At 42.2% G+C, this 18,446-nt stretch overlaps 28 non-coding genes across 28 annotated transcripts; 14 read left to right on the top strand and 14 right to left on the bottom strand.

The window, feature by feature from the left end:
• Nucleotides 1-226: 226 nt before the first annotated feature.
• Nucleotides 227-298, bottom strand: trnaw-cca (transfer RNA tryptophan (anticodon CCA)). The gene has a single exon. It is a non-coding gene; the product is annotated as a tRNA-Trp (tRNA).
• Nucleotides 299-1,113: 815 nt separating this feature from the next.
• trnag-ucc (transfer RNA glycine (anticodon UCC)) lies at nt 1,114-1,185 on the top strand. Its single transcript has one exon. It is a non-coding gene; the product is annotated as a tRNA-Gly (tRNA).
• A 352-nt stretch (nt 1,186-1,537) lies between these two features.
• trnaw-cca (transfer RNA tryptophan (anticodon CCA)) lies at nt 1,538-1,609 on the bottom strand. Its single transcript has one exon. It is a non-coding gene; the product is annotated as a tRNA-Trp (tRNA).
• Nucleotides 1,610-2,424: 815 nt separating this feature from the next.
• On the top strand, nt 2,425-2,496 carry trnag-ucc (transfer RNA glycine (anticodon UCC)). Its single transcript has one exon. It is a non-coding gene; the product is annotated as a tRNA-Gly (tRNA).
• A 352-nt stretch (nt 2,497-2,848) lies between these two features.
• trnaw-cca (transfer RNA tryptophan (anticodon CCA)) lies at nt 2,849-2,920 on the bottom strand. The gene has a single exon. It is a non-coding gene; the product is annotated as a tRNA-Trp (tRNA).
• Nucleotides 2,921-3,735: 815 nt separating this feature from the next.
• On the top strand, nt 3,736-3,807 carry trnag-ucc (transfer RNA glycine (anticodon UCC)). The gene has a single exon. It is a non-coding gene; the product is annotated as a tRNA-Gly (tRNA).
• A 352-nt stretch (nt 3,808-4,159) lies between these two features.
• On the bottom strand, nt 4,160-4,231 carry trnaw-cca (transfer RNA tryptophan (anticodon CCA)). Its single transcript has one exon. It is a non-coding gene; the product is annotated as a tRNA-Trp (tRNA).
• Nucleotides 4,232-5,046: 815 nt separating this feature from the next.
• On the top strand, nt 5,047-5,118 carry trnag-ucc (transfer RNA glycine (anticodon UCC)). The gene has a single exon. It is a non-coding gene; the product is annotated as a tRNA-Gly (tRNA).
• A 352-nt stretch (nt 5,119-5,470) lies between these two features.
• Nucleotides 5,471-5,542, bottom strand: trnaw-cca (transfer RNA tryptophan (anticodon CCA)). The gene has a single exon. It is a non-coding gene; the product is annotated as a tRNA-Trp (tRNA).
• Nucleotides 5,543-6,357: 815 nt separating this feature from the next.
• Nucleotides 6,358-6,429, top strand: trnag-ucc (transfer RNA glycine (anticodon UCC)). The gene has a single exon. It is a non-coding gene; the product is annotated as a tRNA-Gly (tRNA).
• A 352-nt stretch (nt 6,430-6,781) lies between these two features.
• Nucleotides 6,782-6,853, bottom strand: trnaw-cca (transfer RNA tryptophan (anticodon CCA)). The gene has a single exon. It is a non-coding gene; the product is annotated as a tRNA-Trp (tRNA).
• An 815-nt stretch (nt 6,854-7,668) lies between these two features.
• On the top strand, nt 7,669-7,740 carry trnag-ucc (transfer RNA glycine (anticodon UCC)). Its single transcript has one exon. It is a non-coding gene; the product is annotated as a tRNA-Gly (tRNA).
• Nucleotides 7,741-8,092: 352 nt separating this feature from the next.
• trnaw-cca (transfer RNA tryptophan (anticodon CCA)) lies at nt 8,093-8,164 on the bottom strand. The gene has a single exon. It is a non-coding gene; the product is annotated as a tRNA-Trp (tRNA).
• An 815-nt stretch (nt 8,165-8,979) lies between these two features.
• trnag-ucc (transfer RNA glycine (anticodon UCC)) lies at nt 8,980-9,051 on the top strand. The gene has a single exon. It is a non-coding gene; the product is annotated as a tRNA-Gly (tRNA).
• A 352-nt stretch (nt 9,052-9,403) lies between these two features.
• On the bottom strand, nt 9,404-9,475 carry trnaw-cca (transfer RNA tryptophan (anticodon CCA)). Its single transcript has one exon. It is a non-coding gene; the product is annotated as a tRNA-Trp (tRNA).
• An 815-nt stretch (nt 9,476-10,290) lies between these two features.
• Nucleotides 10,291-10,362, top strand: trnag-ucc (transfer RNA glycine (anticodon UCC)). The gene has a single exon. It is a non-coding gene; the product is annotated as a tRNA-Gly (tRNA).
• A 352-nt stretch (nt 10,363-10,714) lies between these two features.
• trnaw-cca (transfer RNA tryptophan (anticodon CCA)) lies at nt 10,715-10,786 on the bottom strand. Its single transcript has one exon. It is a non-coding gene; the product is annotated as a tRNA-Trp (tRNA).
• Nucleotides 10,787-11,601: 815 nt separating this feature from the next.
• On the top strand, nt 11,602-11,673 carry trnag-ucc (transfer RNA glycine (anticodon UCC)). The gene has a single exon. It is a non-coding gene; the product is annotated as a tRNA-Gly (tRNA).
• A 352-nt stretch (nt 11,674-12,025) lies between these two features.
• On the bottom strand, nt 12,026-12,097 carry trnaw-cca (transfer RNA tryptophan (anticodon CCA)). The gene has a single exon. It is a non-coding gene; the product is annotated as a tRNA-Trp (tRNA).
• Nucleotides 12,098-12,912: 815 nt separating this feature from the next.
• On the top strand, nt 12,913-12,984 carry trnag-ucc (transfer RNA glycine (anticodon UCC)). The gene has a single exon. It is a non-coding gene; the product is annotated as a tRNA-Gly (tRNA).
• A 352-nt stretch (nt 12,985-13,336) lies between these two features.
• Nucleotides 13,337-13,408, bottom strand: trnaw-cca (transfer RNA tryptophan (anticodon CCA)). The gene has a single exon. It is a non-coding gene; the product is annotated as a tRNA-Trp (tRNA).
• An 815-nt stretch (nt 13,409-14,223) lies between these two features.
• trnag-ucc (transfer RNA glycine (anticodon UCC)) lies at nt 14,224-14,295 on the top strand. Its single transcript has one exon. It is a non-coding gene; the product is annotated as a tRNA-Gly (tRNA).
• Nucleotides 14,296-14,647: 352 nt separating this feature from the next.
• Nucleotides 14,648-14,719, bottom strand: trnaw-cca (transfer RNA tryptophan (anticodon CCA)). The gene has a single exon. It is a non-coding gene; the product is annotated as a tRNA-Trp (tRNA).
• Nucleotides 14,720-15,534: 815 nt separating this feature from the next.
• On the top strand, nt 15,535-15,606 carry trnag-ucc (transfer RNA glycine (anticodon UCC)). Its single transcript has one exon. It is a non-coding gene; the product is annotated as a tRNA-Gly (tRNA).
• A 352-nt stretch (nt 15,607-15,958) lies between these two features.
• On the bottom strand, nt 15,959-16,030 carry trnaw-cca (transfer RNA tryptophan (anticodon CCA)). The gene has a single exon. It is a non-coding gene; the product is annotated as a tRNA-Trp (tRNA).
• An 815-nt stretch (nt 16,031-16,845) lies between these two features.
• trnag-ucc (transfer RNA glycine (anticodon UCC)) lies at nt 16,846-16,917 on the top strand. Its single transcript has one exon. It is a non-coding gene; the product is annotated as a tRNA-Gly (tRNA).
• A 352-nt stretch (nt 16,918-17,269) lies between these two features.
• On the bottom strand, nt 17,270-17,341 carry trnaw-cca (transfer RNA tryptophan (anticodon CCA)). The gene has a single exon. It is a non-coding gene; the product is annotated as a tRNA-Trp (tRNA).
• Nucleotides 17,342-18,156: 815 nt separating this feature from the next.
• Nucleotides 18,157-18,228, top strand: trnag-ucc (transfer RNA glycine (anticodon UCC)). The gene has a single exon. It is a non-coding gene; the product is annotated as a tRNA-Gly (tRNA).
• The last annotated feature ends 218 nt before the right edge of the window (nt 18,229-18,446 follow it).

Below are 18,446 nucleotides of genomic sequence, written 5' to 3'. Positions count from 1 at the left end.
TGCAATACAGAACGATATAGGAGTCAACACCTTCAAAAACACTGTGCTTTAATATGTTCTGGTTACATTGACACCTTACTCACAGCTGCACAGATGACCGTGACTCTTACATCGTTTTTAAATGAAGTGATACAAAGCGTTGTTATTTCTCAAAATCAGAACGAGGCCAAAGAGACCTGCATGCTGAAGCTGCGGCCCCATTTTCATGTTGCTATAAAGAAGCTTTTGACCCCGACGTGATTTGAACACGTAACCTTCTGATCTGGAGTCAGACGCGCTACCGTTGCGCCACGAGGTCTAATACGTAGAAGTCTAGCTAAAATAATGGAACAAGGCAGTCAGATGTTTTAGTTCAATAGCTCTTCCAATGTATTTTGATTTTTTTCATTCCCTCTCGTCTGCCTTAAAGTTTCACCAATTCAAGAGGAGAGTAATGGTGAGGGAAGAACGTACCAAAGGGAGGGAATCTTCAGGCAGAATCCCTGAGCTCTCTGCTTTCTTCTCAACCTGAGTAGTCTATGCATGATTCTGTGTTAGTATCTGTCGATTCGGCCCTTGAAAGGCAATACAGCTAAAGGTAACGTTTCTTGTTTATCATGCACCTGAGATGTAACAAAACGGAGGACCTTTCAAGAAAGGCTCTTGAGCAGAGTTACTTCAGAAAGTGAAGTAACGAAAAGAAAAACATTCTCATGTTACAATAGATTGGTGAGTGTGAAGAATAGCATCAAGTTAAAGACCTGGCAAGATTGGAACGAAGATGAGAAGAAAGTAAATGTGTTTTAGTTTAGTTTCTTATTTTTCCATGAGTATTCAAGTCTTAGTGACTACATGAAGTTTTGATTCTTCAGTTTGCGTTGAAGACAACCATTGATTGGACCTTACGGACTGTCAGCGGAAGTCCATTCCACCACCTTGTGGACTGACAGAGAAGATTCTTGTTGCATGTCTTGTCGGCATCTTGAAGGGATGGTGGCACGAATAAAGCAATAATAGAGGCTTAAAGGCAGCCAGGTGCTGTAGTGGCTTGATAAGTGCTTTTATGCATGTGAGAAGCGATCCAGTTATGGGAGACTGCAATGGCCAAGATGCAAGGTAAAGAGACATATGTAGGTGTTGGTGGTATAGTGGTGAGCATAGCTGCCTTCCAAGCAGTTGACCCGGGTTCGATTCCCGGCCAACGCATCTCCTTATACATGGATACCTGATGTTATTCACAAAACGTGGTACTTTGCCACTCACGTTCATTGATGGCAACCAAAGCTCATGTTTCACAGATTGCTCCTGCTTTTTACCTTCAGAGATAACTCATGCAATACAGAACGATATAGGAGTCAACACCTTCAAAAACACTGTGCTTTAATATGTTCTGGTTACATTGACACCTTACTCACAGCTGCACAGATGACCGTGACTCTTACATCGTTTTTAAATGAAGTGATACAAAGCGTTGTTATTTCTCAAAATCAGAACGAGGCCAAAGAGACCTGCATGCTGAAGCTGCGGCCCCATTTTCATGTTGCTATAAAGAAGCTTTTGACCCCGACGTGATTTGAACACGTAACCTTCTGATCTGGAGTCAGACGCGCTACCGTTGCACCACGAGGTCTAATACGTAGAAGTCTAGCTAAAAAAATGGAACAAGGCAGTCAGATGTTTTAGTTCAATAGCTCTTCCAATGTATTTTGATTTTTTTCATTCCCTCTCGTCTGCCTTAAAGTTTCACCAATTCAAGAGGAGAGTAATGGTGAGGGAAGAACGTACCAAAGGGAGGGAATCTTCAGGCAGAATCCCTGAGCTCTCTGCTTTCTTCTCAACCTGAGTAGTCTATGCATGATTCTGTGTTAGTATCTGTCGATTCGGCCCTTGAAAGGCAATACAGCTAAAGGTAACGTTTCTTGTTTATCATGCACCTGAGATGTAACAAAACGGAGGACCTTTCAAGAAAGGCTCTTGAGCAGAGTTACTTCAGAAAGTGAAGTAACGAAAAGAAAAACATTCTCATGTTACAATAGATTGGTGAGTGTGAAGAATAGCATCAAGTTAAAGACCTGGCAAGATTGGAACGAAGATGAGAAGAAAGTAAATGTGTTTTAGTTTAGTTTCTTATTTTTCCATGAGTATTCAAGTCTTAGTGACTACATGAAGTTTTGATTCTTCAGTTTGCGTTGAAGACAACCATTGATTGGACCTTACGGACTGTCAGCGGAAGTCCATTCCACCACCTTGTGGACTGACAGAGAAGATTCTTGTTGCATGTCTTGTCGGCATCTTGAAGGGATGGTGGCACGAATAAAGCAATAATAGAGGCTTAAAGGCAGCCAGGTGCTGTAGTGGCTTGATAAGTGCTTTTATGCATGTGAGAAGCGATCCAGTTATGGGAGACTGCAATGGCCAAGATGCAAGGTAAAGAGACATATGTAGGCGTTGGTGGTATAGTGGTGAGCATAGCTGCCTTCCAAGCAGTTGACCCGGGTTCGATTCCCGGCCAACGCATCTCCTTATACATGGATACCTGATGTTATTCACAAAACGTGGTACTTTGCCACTCACGTTCATTGATGGCAACCAAAGCTCATGTTTCACAGATTGCTCCTGCTTTTTACCTTCAGAGATAACTCATGCAATACAGAACGATATAGGAGTCAACACCTTCAAAAACACTGTGCTTTAATATGTTCTGGTTACATTGACACCTTACTCACAGCTGCACAGATGACCGTGACTCTTACATCGTTTTTAAATGAAGTGATACAAAGCGTTGTTATTTCTCAAAATCAGAACGAGGCCAAAGAGACCTGCATGCTGAAGCTGCGGCCCCATTTTCATGTTGCTATAAAGAAGCTTTTGACCCCGACGTGATTTGAACACGTAACCTTCTGATCTGGAGTCAGACGCGCTACCGTTGCGCCACGAGGTCTAATACGTAGAAGTCTAGCTAAAATAATGGAACAAGGCAGTCAGATGTTTTAGTTCAATAGCTCTTCCAATGTATTTTGATTTTTTTCATTCCCTCTCGTCTGCCTTAAAGTTTCACCAATTCAAGAGGAGAGTAATGGTGAGGGAAGAACGTACCAAAGGGAGGGAATCTTCAGGCAGAATCCCTGAGCTCTCTGCTTTCTTCTCAACCTGAGTAGTCTATGCATGATTCTGTGTTAGTATCTGTCGATTCGGCCCTTGAAAGGCAATACAGCTAAAGGTAACGTTTCTTGTTTATCATGCACCTGAGATGTAACAAAACGGAGGACCTTTCAAGAAAGGCTCTTGAGCAGAGTTACTTCAGAAAGTGAAGTAACGAAAAGAAAAACATTCTCATGTTACAATAGATTGGTGAGTGTGAAGAATAGCATCAAGTTAAAGACCTGGCAAGATTGGAACGAAGATGAGAAGAAAGTAAATGTGTTTTAGTTTAGTTTCTTATTTTTCCATGAGTATTCAAGTCTTAGTGACTACATGAAGTTTTGATTCTTCAGTTTGCGTTGAAGACAACCATTGATTGGACCTTACGGACTGTCAGCGGAAGTCCATTCCACCACCTTGTGGACTGACAGAGAAGATTCTTGTTGCATGTCTTGTCGGCATCTTGAAGGGATGGTGGCACGAATAAAGCAATAATAGAGGCTTAAAGGCAGCCAGGTGCTGTAGTGGCTTGATAAGTGCTTTTATGCATGTGAGAAGCGATCCAGTTATGGGAGACTGCAATGGCCAAGATGCAAGGTAAAGAGACATATGTAGGCGTTGGTGGTATAGTGGTGAGCATAGCTGCCTTCCAAGCAGTTGACCCGGGTTCGATTCCCGGCCAACGCATCTCCTTATACATGGATACCTGATGTTATTCACAAAACGTGGTACTTTGCCACTCACGTTTATTGATGGCAACCAAAGCTCATGTTTCACAGATTGCTCCTGCTTTTTACCTTCAGAGATAACTCATGCAATACAGAACGATATAGGAGTCAACACCTTCAAAAACACTGTGCTTTAATATGTTCTGGTTACATTGACACCTTACTCACAGCTGCACAGATGACCGTGACTCTTACATCGTTTTTAAATGAAGTGATACAAAGCGTTGTTATTTCTCAAAATCAGAACGAGGCCAAAGAGACCTGCATGCTGAAGCTGCGGCCCCATTTTCATGTTGCTATAAAGAAGCTTTTGACCCCGACGTGATTTGAACACGTAACCTTCTGATCTGGAGTCAGACGCGCTACCGTTGCGCCACGAGGTCTAATACGTAGAAGTCTAGCTAAAATAATGGAACAAGGCAGTCAGATGTTTTAGTTCAATAGCTCTTCCAATGTATTTTGATTTTTTTCATTCCCTCTCGTCTGCCTTAAAGTTTCACCAATTCAAGAGGAGAGTAATGGTGAGGGAAGAACGTACCAAAGGGAGGGAATCTTCAGGCAGAATCCCTGAGCTCTCTGCTTTCTTCTCAACCTGAGTAGTCTATGCATGATTCTGTGTTAGTATCTGTCGATTCGGCCCTTGAAAGGCAATACAGCTAAAGGTAACGTTTCTTGTTTATCATGCACCTGAGATGTAACAAAACGGAGGACCTTTCAAGAAAGGCTCTTGAGCAGAGTTACTTCAGAAAGTGAAGTAACGAAAAGAAAAACATTCTCATGTTACAATAGATTGGTGAGTGTGAAGAATAGCATCAAGTTAAAGACCTGGCAAGATTGGAACGAAGATGAGAAGAAAGTAAATGTGTTTTAGTTTAGTTTCTTATTTTTCCATGAGTATTCAAGTCTTAGTGACTACATGAAGTTTTGATTCTTCAGTTTGCGTTGAAGACAACCATTGATTGGACCTTACGGACTGTCAGCGGAAGTCCATTCCACCACCTTGTGGACTGACAGAGAAGATTCTTGTTGCATGTCTTGTCGGCATCTTGAAGGGATGGTGGCACGAATAAAGCAATAATAGAGGCTTAAAGGCAGCCAGGTGCTGTAGTGGCTTGATAAGTGCTTTTATGCATGTGAGAAGCGATCCAGTTATGGGAGACTGCAATGGCCAAGATGCAAGGTAAAGAGACATATGTAGGCGTTGGTGGTATAGTGGTGAGCATAGCTGCCTTCCAAGCAGTTGACCCGGGTTCGATTCCCGGCCAACGCATCTCATTATACATGGATACCTGATGTTATTCACAAAACGTGGTACTTTGCCACTCACGTTTATTGATGGCAACCAAAGCTCATGTTTTACAGATTGCTCCTGCTTTTTACCTTCAGAGATAACTCATGCAATACAGAACGATATAGGAGTCAACACCTTCAAAAACACTGTGCTTTAATATGTTCTGGTTACATTGACACCTTACTCACAGCTGCACAGATGACCGTGACTCTTACATCGTTTTTAAATGAAGTGATACAAAGCGTTGTTATTTCTCAAAATCAGAATGAGCCCAAAGAGACCTGCATGCTGAAGCTGCGGCCCCATTTTCATGTTGCTATAAAGAAGCTTTTGACCCCGACGTGATTTGAACACGTAACCTTCTGATCTGGAGTCAGACGCGCTACCGTTGCGCCACGAGGTCTAATACGTAGAAGTCTAGCTAAAAAAATGGAATAAGGCAGTCAGATGTTTTAGTTCAATAGCTCTTCCAATGTATTTTGATTTTTTTCATTCCCTCTCGTCTGCCTTAAAGTTTCACCAATTCAAGAGGAGAGTAATGGTGAGGGAAGAACGTACCAAAGGGAGGGAATCTTCAGGCAGAATCCCTGAGCTCTCTGCTTTCTTCTCAACCTGAGTAGTCTATGCATGATTCTGTGTTAGTATCTGTCGATTCGGCCCTTGAAAGGCAATACAGCTAAAGGTAACGTTTCTTGTTTATCATGCACCTGAGATGTAACAAAACGGAGGACCTTTCAAGAAAGGCTCTTGAGCAGAGTTACTTCAGAAAGTGAAGTAACGAAAAGAAAAACATTCTCATGTTACAATAGATTGGTGAGTGTGAAGAATAGCATCAAGTTAAAGACCTGGCAAGATTGGAACGAAGATGAGAAGAAAGTAAATGTGTTTTAGTTTAGTTTCTTATTTTTCCATGAGTATTCAAGTCTTAGTGACTACATGAAGTTTTGATTCTTCAGTTTGCGTTGAAGACAACCATTGATTGGACCTTACGGACTGTCAGCGGAAGTCCATTCCACCACCTTGTGGACTGACAGAGAAGATTCTTGTTGCATGTCTTGTCGGCATCTTGAAGGGATGGTGGCACGAATAAAGCAATAATAGAGGCTTAAAGGCAGCCAGGTGCTGTAGTGGCTTGATAAGTGCTTTTATGCATGTGAGAAGCGATCCAGTTATGGGAGACTGCAATGGCCAAGATGCAAGGTAAAGAGACATATGTAGGCGTTGGTGGTATAGTGGTGAGCATAGCTGCCTTCCAAGCAGTTGACCCGGGTTCGATTCCCGGCCAACGCATCTCCTTATACATGGATACCTGATGTTATTCACAAAACGTGGTACTTTGCCACTCACGTTTATTGATGGCAACCAAAGCTCATGTTTCACAGATTGCTCCTGCTTTTTACCTTCAGAGATAACTCATGCAATACAGAACGATATAGGAGTCAACACCTTCAAAAACACTGTGCTTTAATATGTTCTGGTTACATTGACACCTTACTCACAGCTGCACAGATGACCGTGACTCTTACATCGTTTTTAAATGAAGTGATACAAAGCGTTGTTATTTCTCAAAATCAGAACGAGGCCAAAGAGACCTGCATGCTGAAGCTGCGGCCCCATTTTCATGTTGCTATAAAGAAGCTTTTGACCCCGACGTGATTTGAACACGTAACCTTCTGATCTGGAGTCAGACGCGCTACCGTTGCGCCACGAGGTCTAATACGTAGAAGTCTAGCTAAAATAATGGAACAAGGCAGTCAGATGTTTTAGTTCAATAGCTCTTCCAATGTATTTTGATTTTTTTCATTCCCTCTCGTCTGCCTTAAAGTTTCACCAATTCAAGAGGAGAGTAATGGTGAGGGAAGAACGTACCAAAGGGAGGGAATCTTCAGGCAGAATCCCTGAGCTCTCTGCTTTCTTCTCAACCTGAGTAGTCTATGCATGATTCTGTGTTAGTATCTGTCGATTCGGCCCTTGAAAGGCAATACAGCTAAAGGTAACGTTTCTTGTTTATCATGCACCTGAGATGTAACAAAACGGAGGACCTTTCAAGAAAGGCTCTTGAGCAGAGTTACTTCAGAAAGTGAAGTAACGAAAAGAAAAACATTCTCATGTTACAATAGATTGGTGAGTGTGAAGAATAGCATCAAGTTAAAGACCTGGCAAGATTGGAACGAAGATGAGAAGAAAGTAAATGTGTTTTAGTTTAGTTTCTTATTTTTCCATGAGTATTCAAGTCTTAGTGACTACATGAAGTTTTGATTCTTCAGTTTGCGTTGAAGACAACCATTGATTGGACCTTACGGACTGTCAGCGGAAGTCCATTCCACCACCTTGTGGACTGACAGAGAAGATTCTTGTTGCATGTCTTGTCGGCATCTTGAAGGGATGGTGGCACGAATAAAGCAATAATAGAGGCTTAAAGGCAGCCAGGTGCTGTAGTGGCTTGATAAGTGCTTTTATGCATGTGAGAAGCGATCCAGTTATGGGAGACTGCAATGGCCAAGATGCAAGGTAAAGAGACATATGTAGGCGTTGGTGGTATAGTGGTGAGCATAGCTGCCTTCCAAGCAGTTGACCCGGGTTCGATTCCCGGCCAACGCATCTCCTTATACATGGATACCTGATGTTATTCACAAAACGTGGTACTTTGCCACTCACGTTTATTGATGGCAACCAAAGCTCATGTTTCACAGATTGCTCCTGCTTTTTACCTTCAGAGATAACTCATGCAATACAGAACGATATAGGAGTCAACACCTTCAAAAACACTGTGCTTTAATATGTTCTGGTTACATTGACACCTTACTCACAGCTGCACAGATGACCGTGACTCTTACATCGTTTTTAAATGAAGTGATACAAAGCGTTGTTATTTCTCAAAATCAGAACGAGGCCAAAGAGACCTGCATGCTGAAGCTGCGGCCCCATTTTCATGTTGCTATAAAGAAGCTTTTGACCCCGACGTGATTTGAACACGTAACCTTCTGATCTGGAGTCAGACGCGCTACCGTTGCGCCACGAGGTCTAATACGTAGAAGTCTAGCTAAAATAATGGAACAAGGCAGTCAGATGTTTTAGTTCAATAGCTCTTCCAATGTATTTTGATTTTTTTCATTCCCTCTCGTCTGCCTTAAAGTTTCACCAATTCAAGAGGAGAGTAATGGTGAGGGAAGAACGTACCAAAGGGAGGGAATCTTCAGGCAGAATCCCTGAGCTCTCTGCTTTCTTCTCAACCTGAGTAGTCTATGCATGATTCTGTGTTAGTATCTGTCGATTCGGCCCTTGAAAGGCAATACAGCTAAAGGTAACGTTTCTTGTTTATCATGCACCTGAGATGTAACAAAACGGAGGACCTTTCAAGAAAGGCTCTTGAGCAGAGTTACTTCAGAAAGTGAAGTAACGAAAAGAAAAACATTCTCATGTTACAATAGATTGGTGAGTGTGAAGAATAGCATCAAGTTAAAGACCTGGCAAGATTGGAACGAAGATGAGAAGAAAGTAAATGTGTTTTAGTTTAGTTTCTTATTTTTCCATGAGTATTCAAGTCTTAGTGACTACATGAAGTTTTGATTCTTCAGTTTGCGTTGAAGACAACCATTGATTGGACCTTACGGACTGTCAGCGGAAGTCCATTCCACCACCTTGTGGACTGACAGAGAAGATTCTTGTTGCATGTCTTGTCGGCATCTTGAAGGGATGGTGGCACGAATAAAGCAATAATAGAGGCTTAAAGGCAGCCAGGTGCTGTAGTGGCTTGATAAGTGCTTTTATGCATGTGAGAAGCGATCCAGTTATGGGAGACTGCAATGGCCAAGATGCAAGGTAAAGAGACATATGTAGGCGTTGGTGGTATAGTGGTGAGCATAGCTGCCTTCCAAGCAGTTGACCCGGGTTCGATTCCCGGCCAACGCATCTCATTATACATGGATACCTGATGTTATTCACAAAACGTGGTACTTTGCCACTCACGTTTATTGATGGCAACCAAAGCTCATGTTTTACAGATTGCTCCTGCTTTTTACCTTCAGAGATAACTCATGCAATACAGAACGATATAGGAGTCAACACCTTCAAAAACACTGTGCTTTAATATGTTCTGGTTACATTGACACCTTACTCACAGCTGCACAGATGACCGTGACTCTTACATCGTTTTTAAATGAAGTGATACAAAGCGTTGTTATTTCTCAAAATCAGAATGAGCCCAAAGAGACCTGCATGCTGAAGCTGCGGCCCCATTTTCATGTTGCTATAAAGAAGCTTTTGACCCCGACGTGATTTGAACACGTAACCTTCTGATCTGGAGTCAGACGCGCTACCGTTGCGCCACGAGGTCTAATACGTAGAAGTCTAGCTAAAAAAATGGAATAAGGCAGTCAGATGTTTTAGTTCAATAGCTCTTCCAATGTATTTTGATTTTTTTCATTCCCTCTCGTCTGCCTTAAAGTTTCACCAATTCAAGAGGAGAGTAATGGTGAGGGAAGAACGTACCAAAGGGAGGGAATCTTCAGGCAGAATCCCTGAGCTCTCTGCTTTCTTCTCAACCTGAGTAGTCTATGCATGATTCTGTGTTAGTATCTGTCGATTCGGCCCTTGAAAGGCAATACAGCTAAAGGTAACGTTTCTTGTTTATCATGCACCTGAGATGTAACAAAACGGAGGACCTTTCAAGAAAGGCTCTTGAGCAGAGTTACTTCAGAAAGTGAAGTAACGAAAAGAAAAACATTCTCATGTTACAATAGATTGGTGAGTGTGAAGAATAGCATCAAGTTAAAGACCTGGCAAGATTGGAACGAAGATGAGAAGAAAGTAAATGTGTTTTAGTTTAGTTTCTTATTTTTCCATGAGTATTCAAGTCTTAGTGACTACATGAAGTTTTGATTCTTCAGTTTGCGTTGAAGACAACCATTGATTGGACCTTATGGACTGTCAGCGGAAGTCCATTCCACCACCTTGTGGACTGACAGAGAAGATTCTTGTTGCATGTCTTGTCGGCATCTTGAAGGGATGGTGGCACGAATAAAGCAATAATAGAGGCTTAAAGGCAGCCAGGTGCTGTAGTGGCTTGATAAGTGCTTTTATGCATGTGAGAAGCGATCCAGTTATGGGAGACTGCAATGGCCAAGATGCAAGGTAAAGAGACATATGTAGGCGTTGGTAGTATAGTGGTGAGCATAGCTGCCTTCCAAGCAGTTGACCCGGGTTCGATTCCCGGCCAACGCATCTCATTATACATGGATACCTGATGTTATTCACAAAACGTGGTACTTTGCCACTCACGTTTATTGATGGCAACCAAAGCTCATGTTTTACAGATTGCTCCTGCTTTTTACCTTCAGAGATAACTCATGCAATACAGAACGATATAGGAGTCAACACCTTCAAAAACACTGTGCTTTAATATGTTCTGGTTACATTGACACCTTACTCACAGCTGCACAGATGACCGTGACTCTTACATCGTTTTTAAATGAAGTGATACAAAGCGTTGTTATTTCTCAAAATCAGAACGAGGCCAAAGAGACCTGCATGCTGAAGCTGCGGCCCCATTTTCATGTTGCTATAAAGAAGCTTTTGACCCCGACGTGATTTGAACACGTAACCTTCTGATCTGGAGTCAGACGCGCTACCGTTGCGCCACGAGGTCTAATACGTAGAAGTCTAGCTAAAATAATGGAACAAGGCAGTCAGATGTTTTAGTTCAATAGCTCTTCCAATGTATTTTGATTTTTTTCATTCCCTCTCGTCTGCCTTAAAGTTTCACCAATTCAAGAGGAGAGTAATGGTGAGGGAAGAACGTACCAAAGGGAGGGAATCTTCAGGCAGAATCCCTGAGCTCTCTGCTTTCTTCTCAACCTGAGTAGTCTATGCATGATTCTGTGTTAGTATCTGTCGATTCGGCCCTTGAAAGGCAATACAGCTAAAGGTAACGTTTCTTGTTTATCATGCACCTGAGATGTAACAAAACGGAGGACCTTTCAAGAAAGGCTCTTGAGCAGAGTTACTTCAGAAAGTGAAGTAACGAAAAGAAAAACATTCTCATGTTACAATAGATTGGTGAGTGTGAAGAATAGCATCAAGTTAAAGACCTGGCAAGATTGGAACGAAGATGAGAAGAAAGTAAATGTGTTTTAGTTTAGTTTCTTATTTTTCCATGAGTATTCAAGTCTTAGTGACTACATGAAGTTTTGATTCTTCAGTTTGCGTTGAAGACAACCATTGATTGGACCTTACGGACTGTCAGCGGAAGTCCATTCCACCACCTTGTGGACTGACAGAGAAGATTCTTGTTGCATGTCTTGTCGGCATCTTGAAGGGATGGTGGCACGAATAAAGCAATAATAGAGGCTTAAAGGCAGCCAGGTGCTGTAGTGGCTTGATAAGTGCTTTTATGCATGTGAGAAGCGATCCAGTTATGGGAGACTGCAATGGCCAAGATGCAAGGTAAAGAGACATATGTAGGCGTTGGTGGTATAGTGGTGAGCATAGCTGCCTTCCAAGCAGTTGACCCGGGTTCGATTCCCGGCCAACGCATCTCCTTATACATGGATACCTGATGTTATTCACAAAACGTGGTACTTTGCCACTCACGTTTATTGATGGCAACCAAAGCTCATGTTTCACAGATTGCTCCTGCTTTTTACCTTCAGAGATAACTCATGCAATACAGAACGATATAGGAGTCAACACCTTCAAAAACACTGTGCTTTAATATGTTCTGGTTACATTGACACCTTACTCACAGCTGCACAGATGACCGTGACTCTTACATCGTTTTTAAATGAAGTGATACAAAGCGTTGTTATTTCTCAAAATCAGAACGAGGCCAAAGAGACCTGCATGCTGAAGCTGCGGCCCCATTTTCATGTTGCTATAAAGAAGCTTTTGACCCCGACGTGATTTGAACACGTAACCTTCTGATCTGGAGTCAGACGCGCTACCGTTGCGCCACGAGGTCTAATACGTAGAAGTCTAGCTAAAATAATGGAACAAGGCAGTCAGATGTTTTAGTTCAATAGCTCTTCCAATGTATTTTGATTTTTTTCATTCCCTCTCGTCTGCCTTAAAGTTTCACCAATTCAAGAGGAGAGTAATGGTGAGGGAAGAACGTACCAAAGGGAGGGAATCTTCAGGCAGAATCCCTGAGCTCTCTGCTTTCTTCTCAACCTGAGTAGTCTATGCATGATTCTGTGTTAGTATCTGTCGATTCGGCCCTTGAAAGGCAATACAGCTAAAGGTAACGTTTCTTGTTTATCATGCACCTGAGATGTAACAAAACGGAGGACCTTTCAAGAAAGGCTCTTGAGCAGAGTTACTTCAGAAAGTGAAGTAACGAAAAGAAAAACATTCTCATGTTACAATAGATTGGTGAGTGTGAAGAATAGCATCAAGTTAAAGACCTGGCAAGATTGGAACGAAGATGAGAAGAAAGTAAATGTGTTTTAGTTTAGTTTCTTATTTTTCCATGAGTATTCAAGTCTTAGTGACTACATGAAGTTTTGATTCTTCAGTTTGCGTTGAAGACAACCATTGATTGGACCTTACGGACTGTCAGCGGAAGTCCATTCCACCACCTTGTGGACTGACAGAGAAGATTCTTGTTGCATGTCTTGTCGGCATCTTGAAGGGATGGTGGCACGAATAAAGCAATAATAGAGGCTTAAAGGCAGCCAGGTGCTGTAGTGGCTTGATAAGTGCTTTTATGCATGTGAGAAGCGATCCAGTTATGGGAGACTGCAATGGCCAAGATGCAAGGTAAAGAGACATATGTAGGCGTCGGTGGTATAGTGGTGAGCATAGCTGCCTTCCAAGCAGTTGACCCGGGTTCGATTCCCGGCCAACGCATCTCATTATACATGGATACCTGATGTTATTCACAAAACGTGGTACTTTGCCACTCACGTTTATTGATGGCAACCAAAGCTCATGTTTTACAGATTGCTCCTGCTTTTTACCTTCAGAGATAACTCATGCAATACAGAACGATATAGGAGTCAACACCTTCAAAAACACTGTGCTTTAATATGTTCTGGTTACATTGACACCTTACTCACAGCTGCACAGATGACCGTGACTCTTACATCGTTTTTAAATGAAGTGATACAAAGCGTTGTTATTTCTCAAAATCAGAACGAGGCCAAAGAGACCTGCATGCTGAAGCTGCGGCCCCATTTTCATGTTGCTATAAAGAAGCTTTTGACCCCGACGTGATTTGAACACGTAACCTTCTGATCTGGAGTCAGACGCGCTACCGTTGCGCCACGAGGTCTAATACGTAGAAGTCTAGCTAAAATAATGGAACAAGGCAGTCAGATGTTTTAGTTCAATAGCTCTTCCAATGTATTTTGATTTTTTTCATTCCCTCTCGTCTGCCTTAAAGTTTCACCAATTCAAGAGGAGAGTAATGGTGAGGGAAGAACGTACCAAAGGGAGGGAATCTTCAGGCAGAATCCCTGAGCTCTCTGCTTTCTTCTCAACCTGAGTAGTCTATGCATGATTCTGTGTTAGTATCTGTCGATTCGGCCCTTGAAAGGCAATACAGCTAAAGGTAACGTTTCTTGTTTATCATGCACCTGAGATGTAACAAAACGGAGGACCTTTCAAGAAAGGCTCTTGAGCAGAGTTACTTCAGAAAGTGAAGTAACGAAAAGAAAAACATTCTCATGTTACAATAGATTGGTGAGTGTGAAGAATAGCATCAAGTTAAAGACCTGGCAAGATTGGAACGAAGATGAGAAGAAAGTAAATGTGTTTTAGTTTAGTTTCTTATTTTTCCATGAGTATTCAAGTCTTAGTGACTACATGAAGTTTTGATTCTTCAGTTTGCGTTGAAGACAACCATTGATTGGACCTTACGGACTGTCAGCGGAAGTCCATTCCACCACCTTGTGGACTGACAGAGAAGATTCTTGTTGCATGTCTTGTCGGCATCTTGAAGGGATGGTGGCACGAATAAAGCAATAATAGAGGCTTAAAGGCAGCCAGGTGCTGTAGTGGCTTGATAAGTGCTTTTATGCATGTGAGAAGCGATCCAGTTATGGGAGACTGCAATGGCCAAGATGCAAGGTAAAGAGACATATGTAGGCGTTGGTGGTATAGTGGTGAGCATAGCTGCCTTCCAAGCAGTTGACCCGGGTTCGATTCCCAGCCAACGCATCTCATTATACATGGATACCTGATGTTATTCACAAAACGTGGTACTTTGCCACTCACGTTTATTGATGGCAACCAAAGCTCATGTTTTACAGATTGCTCCTGCTTTTTACCTTCAGAGATAACTCATGCAATACAGAACGATATAGGAGTCAACACCTTCAAAAACACTGTGCTTTAATATGTTCTGGTTACATTGACACCTTACTCACAGCTGCACAGATGACCGTGACTCTTACATCGTTTTTAAATGAAGTGATACAAAGCGTTGTTATTTCTCAAAATCAGAATGAGGCCAAAGAGACCTGCATGCTGAAGCTGCGGCCCCATTTTCATGTTGCTATAAAGAAGCTTTTGACCCCGACGTGATTTGAACACATAACCTTCTGATCTGGAGTCAGACGCGCTACCGTTGCGCCACGAGGTCTAATACGTAGAAGTCTAGCTAAAATAATGGAACAAGGCAGTCAGATGTTTTAGTTCAATAGCTCTTCCAATGTATTTTGATTTTTTTCATTCCCTCTCGTCTGCCTTAAAGTTTCACCAATTCAAGAGGAGAGTAATGGTGAGGGAAGAACGTACCAAAGGGAGGGAATCTTCAGGCAGAATCCCTGAGCTCTCTGCTTTCTTCTCAACCTGAGTAGTCTATGCATGATTCTGTGTTAGTATCTGTCGATTCGGCCCTTGAAAGGCAATACAGCTAAAGGTAACGTTTCTTGTTTATCATGCACCTGAGATGTAACAAAACGGAGGACCTTTCAAGAAAGGCTCTTGAGCAGAGTTACTTCAGAAAGTGAAGTAACGAAAAGAAAAACATTCTCATGTTACAATAGATTGGTGAGTGTGAAGAATAGCATCAAGTTAAAGACCTGGCAAGATTGGAACGAAGATGAGAAGAAAGTAAATGTGTTTTAGTTTAGTTTCTTATTTTTCCATGAGTATTCAAGTCTTAGTGACTACATGAAGTTTTGATTCTTCAGTTTGCGTTGAAGACAACCATTGATTGGACCTTACGGACTGTCAGCGGAAGTCCATTCCACCACCTTGTGGACTGACAGAGAAGATTCTTGTTGCATGTCTTGTCGGCATCTTGAAGGGATGGTGGCACGAATAAAGCAATAATAGAGGCTTAAAGGCAGCCAGGTGCTGTAGTGGCTTGATAAGTGCTTTTATGCATGTGAGAAGCGATCCAGTTATGGGAGACTGCAATGGCCAAGATGCAAGGTAAAGAGACATATGTAGGCGTTGGTGGTATAGTGGTGAGCATAGCTGCCTTCCAAGCAGTTGACCCGGGTTCGATTCCCGGCCAACGCATCTCATTATACATGGATACCTGATGTTATTCACAAAACGTGGTACTTTGCCACTCACGTTTATTGCTGGCAACCAAAGCTCATGTTTTACAGATTGCTCCTGCTTTTTACCTTCAGAGATAACTCATGCAATACAGAACGATATAGGAGTCAACACCTTCAAAAACACTGTGCTTTAATATGTTCTGGTTACATTGACACCTTACTCACAGCTGCACAGATGACCGTGACTCTTACATCGTTTTTAAATGAAGTGATACAAAGCGTTGTTATTTCTCAAAATCAGAACGAGGCCAAAGAGACCTGCATGCTGAAGCTGCAGCCCCATTTTCATGTTGCTATAAAGAAGCTTTTGACCCAGACGTGATTTGAACACGTAACCTTCTGATCTGGAGTCAGACGCGCTACCGTTGCGCCACGAGGTCTAATACGTAGAAGTCTAGCTAAAATAATGGAACAAGGCAGTCAGATGTTTTAGTTCAATAGCTCTTCCAATGTATTTTGATTTTTTTCATTCCCTCTCGTCTGCCTTAAAGTTTCACCAATTCAAGAGGAGAGTAATGGTGAGGGAAGAACGTACCAAAGGGAGGGAATCTTCAGGCAGAATCCCTGAGCTCTCTGCTTTCTTCTCAACCTGAGTAGTCTATGCATGATTCTGTGTTAGTATCTGTCGATTCGGCCCTTGAAAGGCAATACAGCTAAAGGTAACGTTTCTTGTTTATCATGCACCTGAGATGTAACAAAACGGAGGACCTTTCAAGAAAGGCTCTTGAGCAGAGTTACTTCAGAAAGTGAAGTAACGAAAAGAAAAACATTCTCATGTTACAATAGATTGGTGAGTGTGAAGAATAGCATCAAGTTAAAGACCTGGCAAGATTGGAACGAAGATGAGAAGAAAGTAAATGTGTTTTAGTTTAGTTTCTTATTTTTCCATGAGTATTCAAGTCTTAGTGACTACATGAAGTTTTGATTCTTCAGTTTGCGTTGAAGACAACCATTGATTGGACCTTACGGACTGTCAGCGGAAGTCCATTCCACCACCTTGTGGACTGACAGAGAAGATTCTTGTTGCATGTCTTGTCGGCATCTTGAAGGGATGGTGGCACGAATAAAGCAATAATAGAGGCTTAAAGGCAGCCAGGTGCTGTAGTGGCTTGATAAGTGCTTTTATGCATGTGAGAAGCGATCCAGTTATGGGAGACTGCAATGGCCAAGATGCAAGGTAAAGAGACATATGTAGGCGTTGGTAGTATAGTGGTGAGCATAGCTGCCTTCCAAGCAGTTGACCTGGGTTCGATTCCCGGCCAACGCATCTCATTATACATGGATACCTGATGTTATTCACAAAACGTGGTACTTTGCCACTCACGTTTATTGATGGCAACCAAAGCTCATGTTTTACAGATTGCTCCTGCTTTTTACCTTCAGAGATAACTCATGCAATACAGAACGATATAGGAGTCAACACCTTCAAAAACACTGTGCTTTAATATGTTCTGGTTACATTGACACCTTACTCACAGCTGCACAGATGACCGTGACTCTTACATCGTTTTTAAATGAAGTGATACAAAGCGTTGTTATTTCTCAAAATCAGAACGAGGCCAAAGAGACCTGCATGCTGAAGCTGCGGCCCCATTTTCATGTTGCTATAAAGAAGCTTTTGACCCCGACGTGATTTGAACACGTAACCTTCTGATCTGGAGTCAGACGCGCTACCGTTGCGCCACGAGGTCTAATACGTAGAAGTCTAGCTAAAATAATGGAACAAGGCAGTCAGATGTTTTAGTTCAATAGCTCTTCCAATGTATTTTGATTTTTTTCATTCCCTCTCGTCTGCCTTAAAGTTTCACCAATTCAAGAGGAGAGTAATGGTGAGGGAAGAACGTACCAAAGGGAGGGAATCTTCAGGCAGAATCCCTGAGCTCTCTGCTTTCTTCTCAACCTGAGTAGTCTATGCATGATTCTGTGTTAGTATCTGTCGATTCGGCCCTTGAAAGGCAATACAGCTAAAGGTAACGTTTCTTGTTTATCATGCACCTGAGATGTAACAAAACGGAGGACCTTTCAAGAAAGGCTCTTGAGCAGAGTTACTTCAGAAAGTGAAGTAACGAAAAGAAAAACATTCTCATGTTACAATAGATTGGTGAGTGTGAAGAATAGCATCAAGTTAAAGACCTGGCAAGATTGGAACGAAGATGAGAAGAAAGTAAATGTGTTTTAGTTTAGTTTCTTATTTTTCCATGAGTATTCAAGTCTTAGTGACTACATGAAGTTTTGATTCTTCAGTTTGCGTTGAAGACAACCATTGATTGGACCTTACGGACTGTCAGCGGAAGTCCATTCCACCACCTTGTGGACTGACAGAGAAGATTCTTGTTGCATGTCTTGTCGGCATCTTGAAGGGATGGTGGCACGAATAAAGCAATAATAGAGGCTTAAAGGCAGCCAGGTGCTGTAGTGGCTTGATAAGTGCTTTTATGCATGTGAGAAGCGATCCAGTTATGGGAGACTGCAATGGCCAAGATGCAAGGTAAAGAGACATATGTAGGCGTTGGTAGTATAGTGGTGAGCATAGCTGCCTTCCAAGCAGTTGACCTGGGTTCGATTCCCGGCCAACGCATCTCATTATACATGGATACCTGATGTTATTCACAAAACGTGGTACTTTGCCACTCACGTTTATTGATGGCAACCAAAGCTCATGTTTTACAGATTGCTCCTGCTTTTTACCTTCAGAGATAACTCATGCAATACAGAACGATATAGGAGTCAACACCTTCAAAAACACTGTGCTTTAATATGTTCTGGTTACATTGACACCTTACTCACAGCTGCACA

Source organism: Brachyhypopomus gauderio, chromosome 1 (genome assembly GCF_052324685.1).
Source record: "Brachyhypopomus gauderio isolate BG-103 chromosome 1, BGAUD_0.2, whole genome shotgun sequence".
NCBI lineage: Eukaryota > Metazoa > Chordata > Actinopteri > Gymnotiformes > Hypopomidae > Brachyhypopomus > Brachyhypopomus gauderio.
The sequence above is the reverse complement of the archived record's forward strand: the minus strand, read 5'-3'. Positions and strand labels throughout refer to the sequence as shown.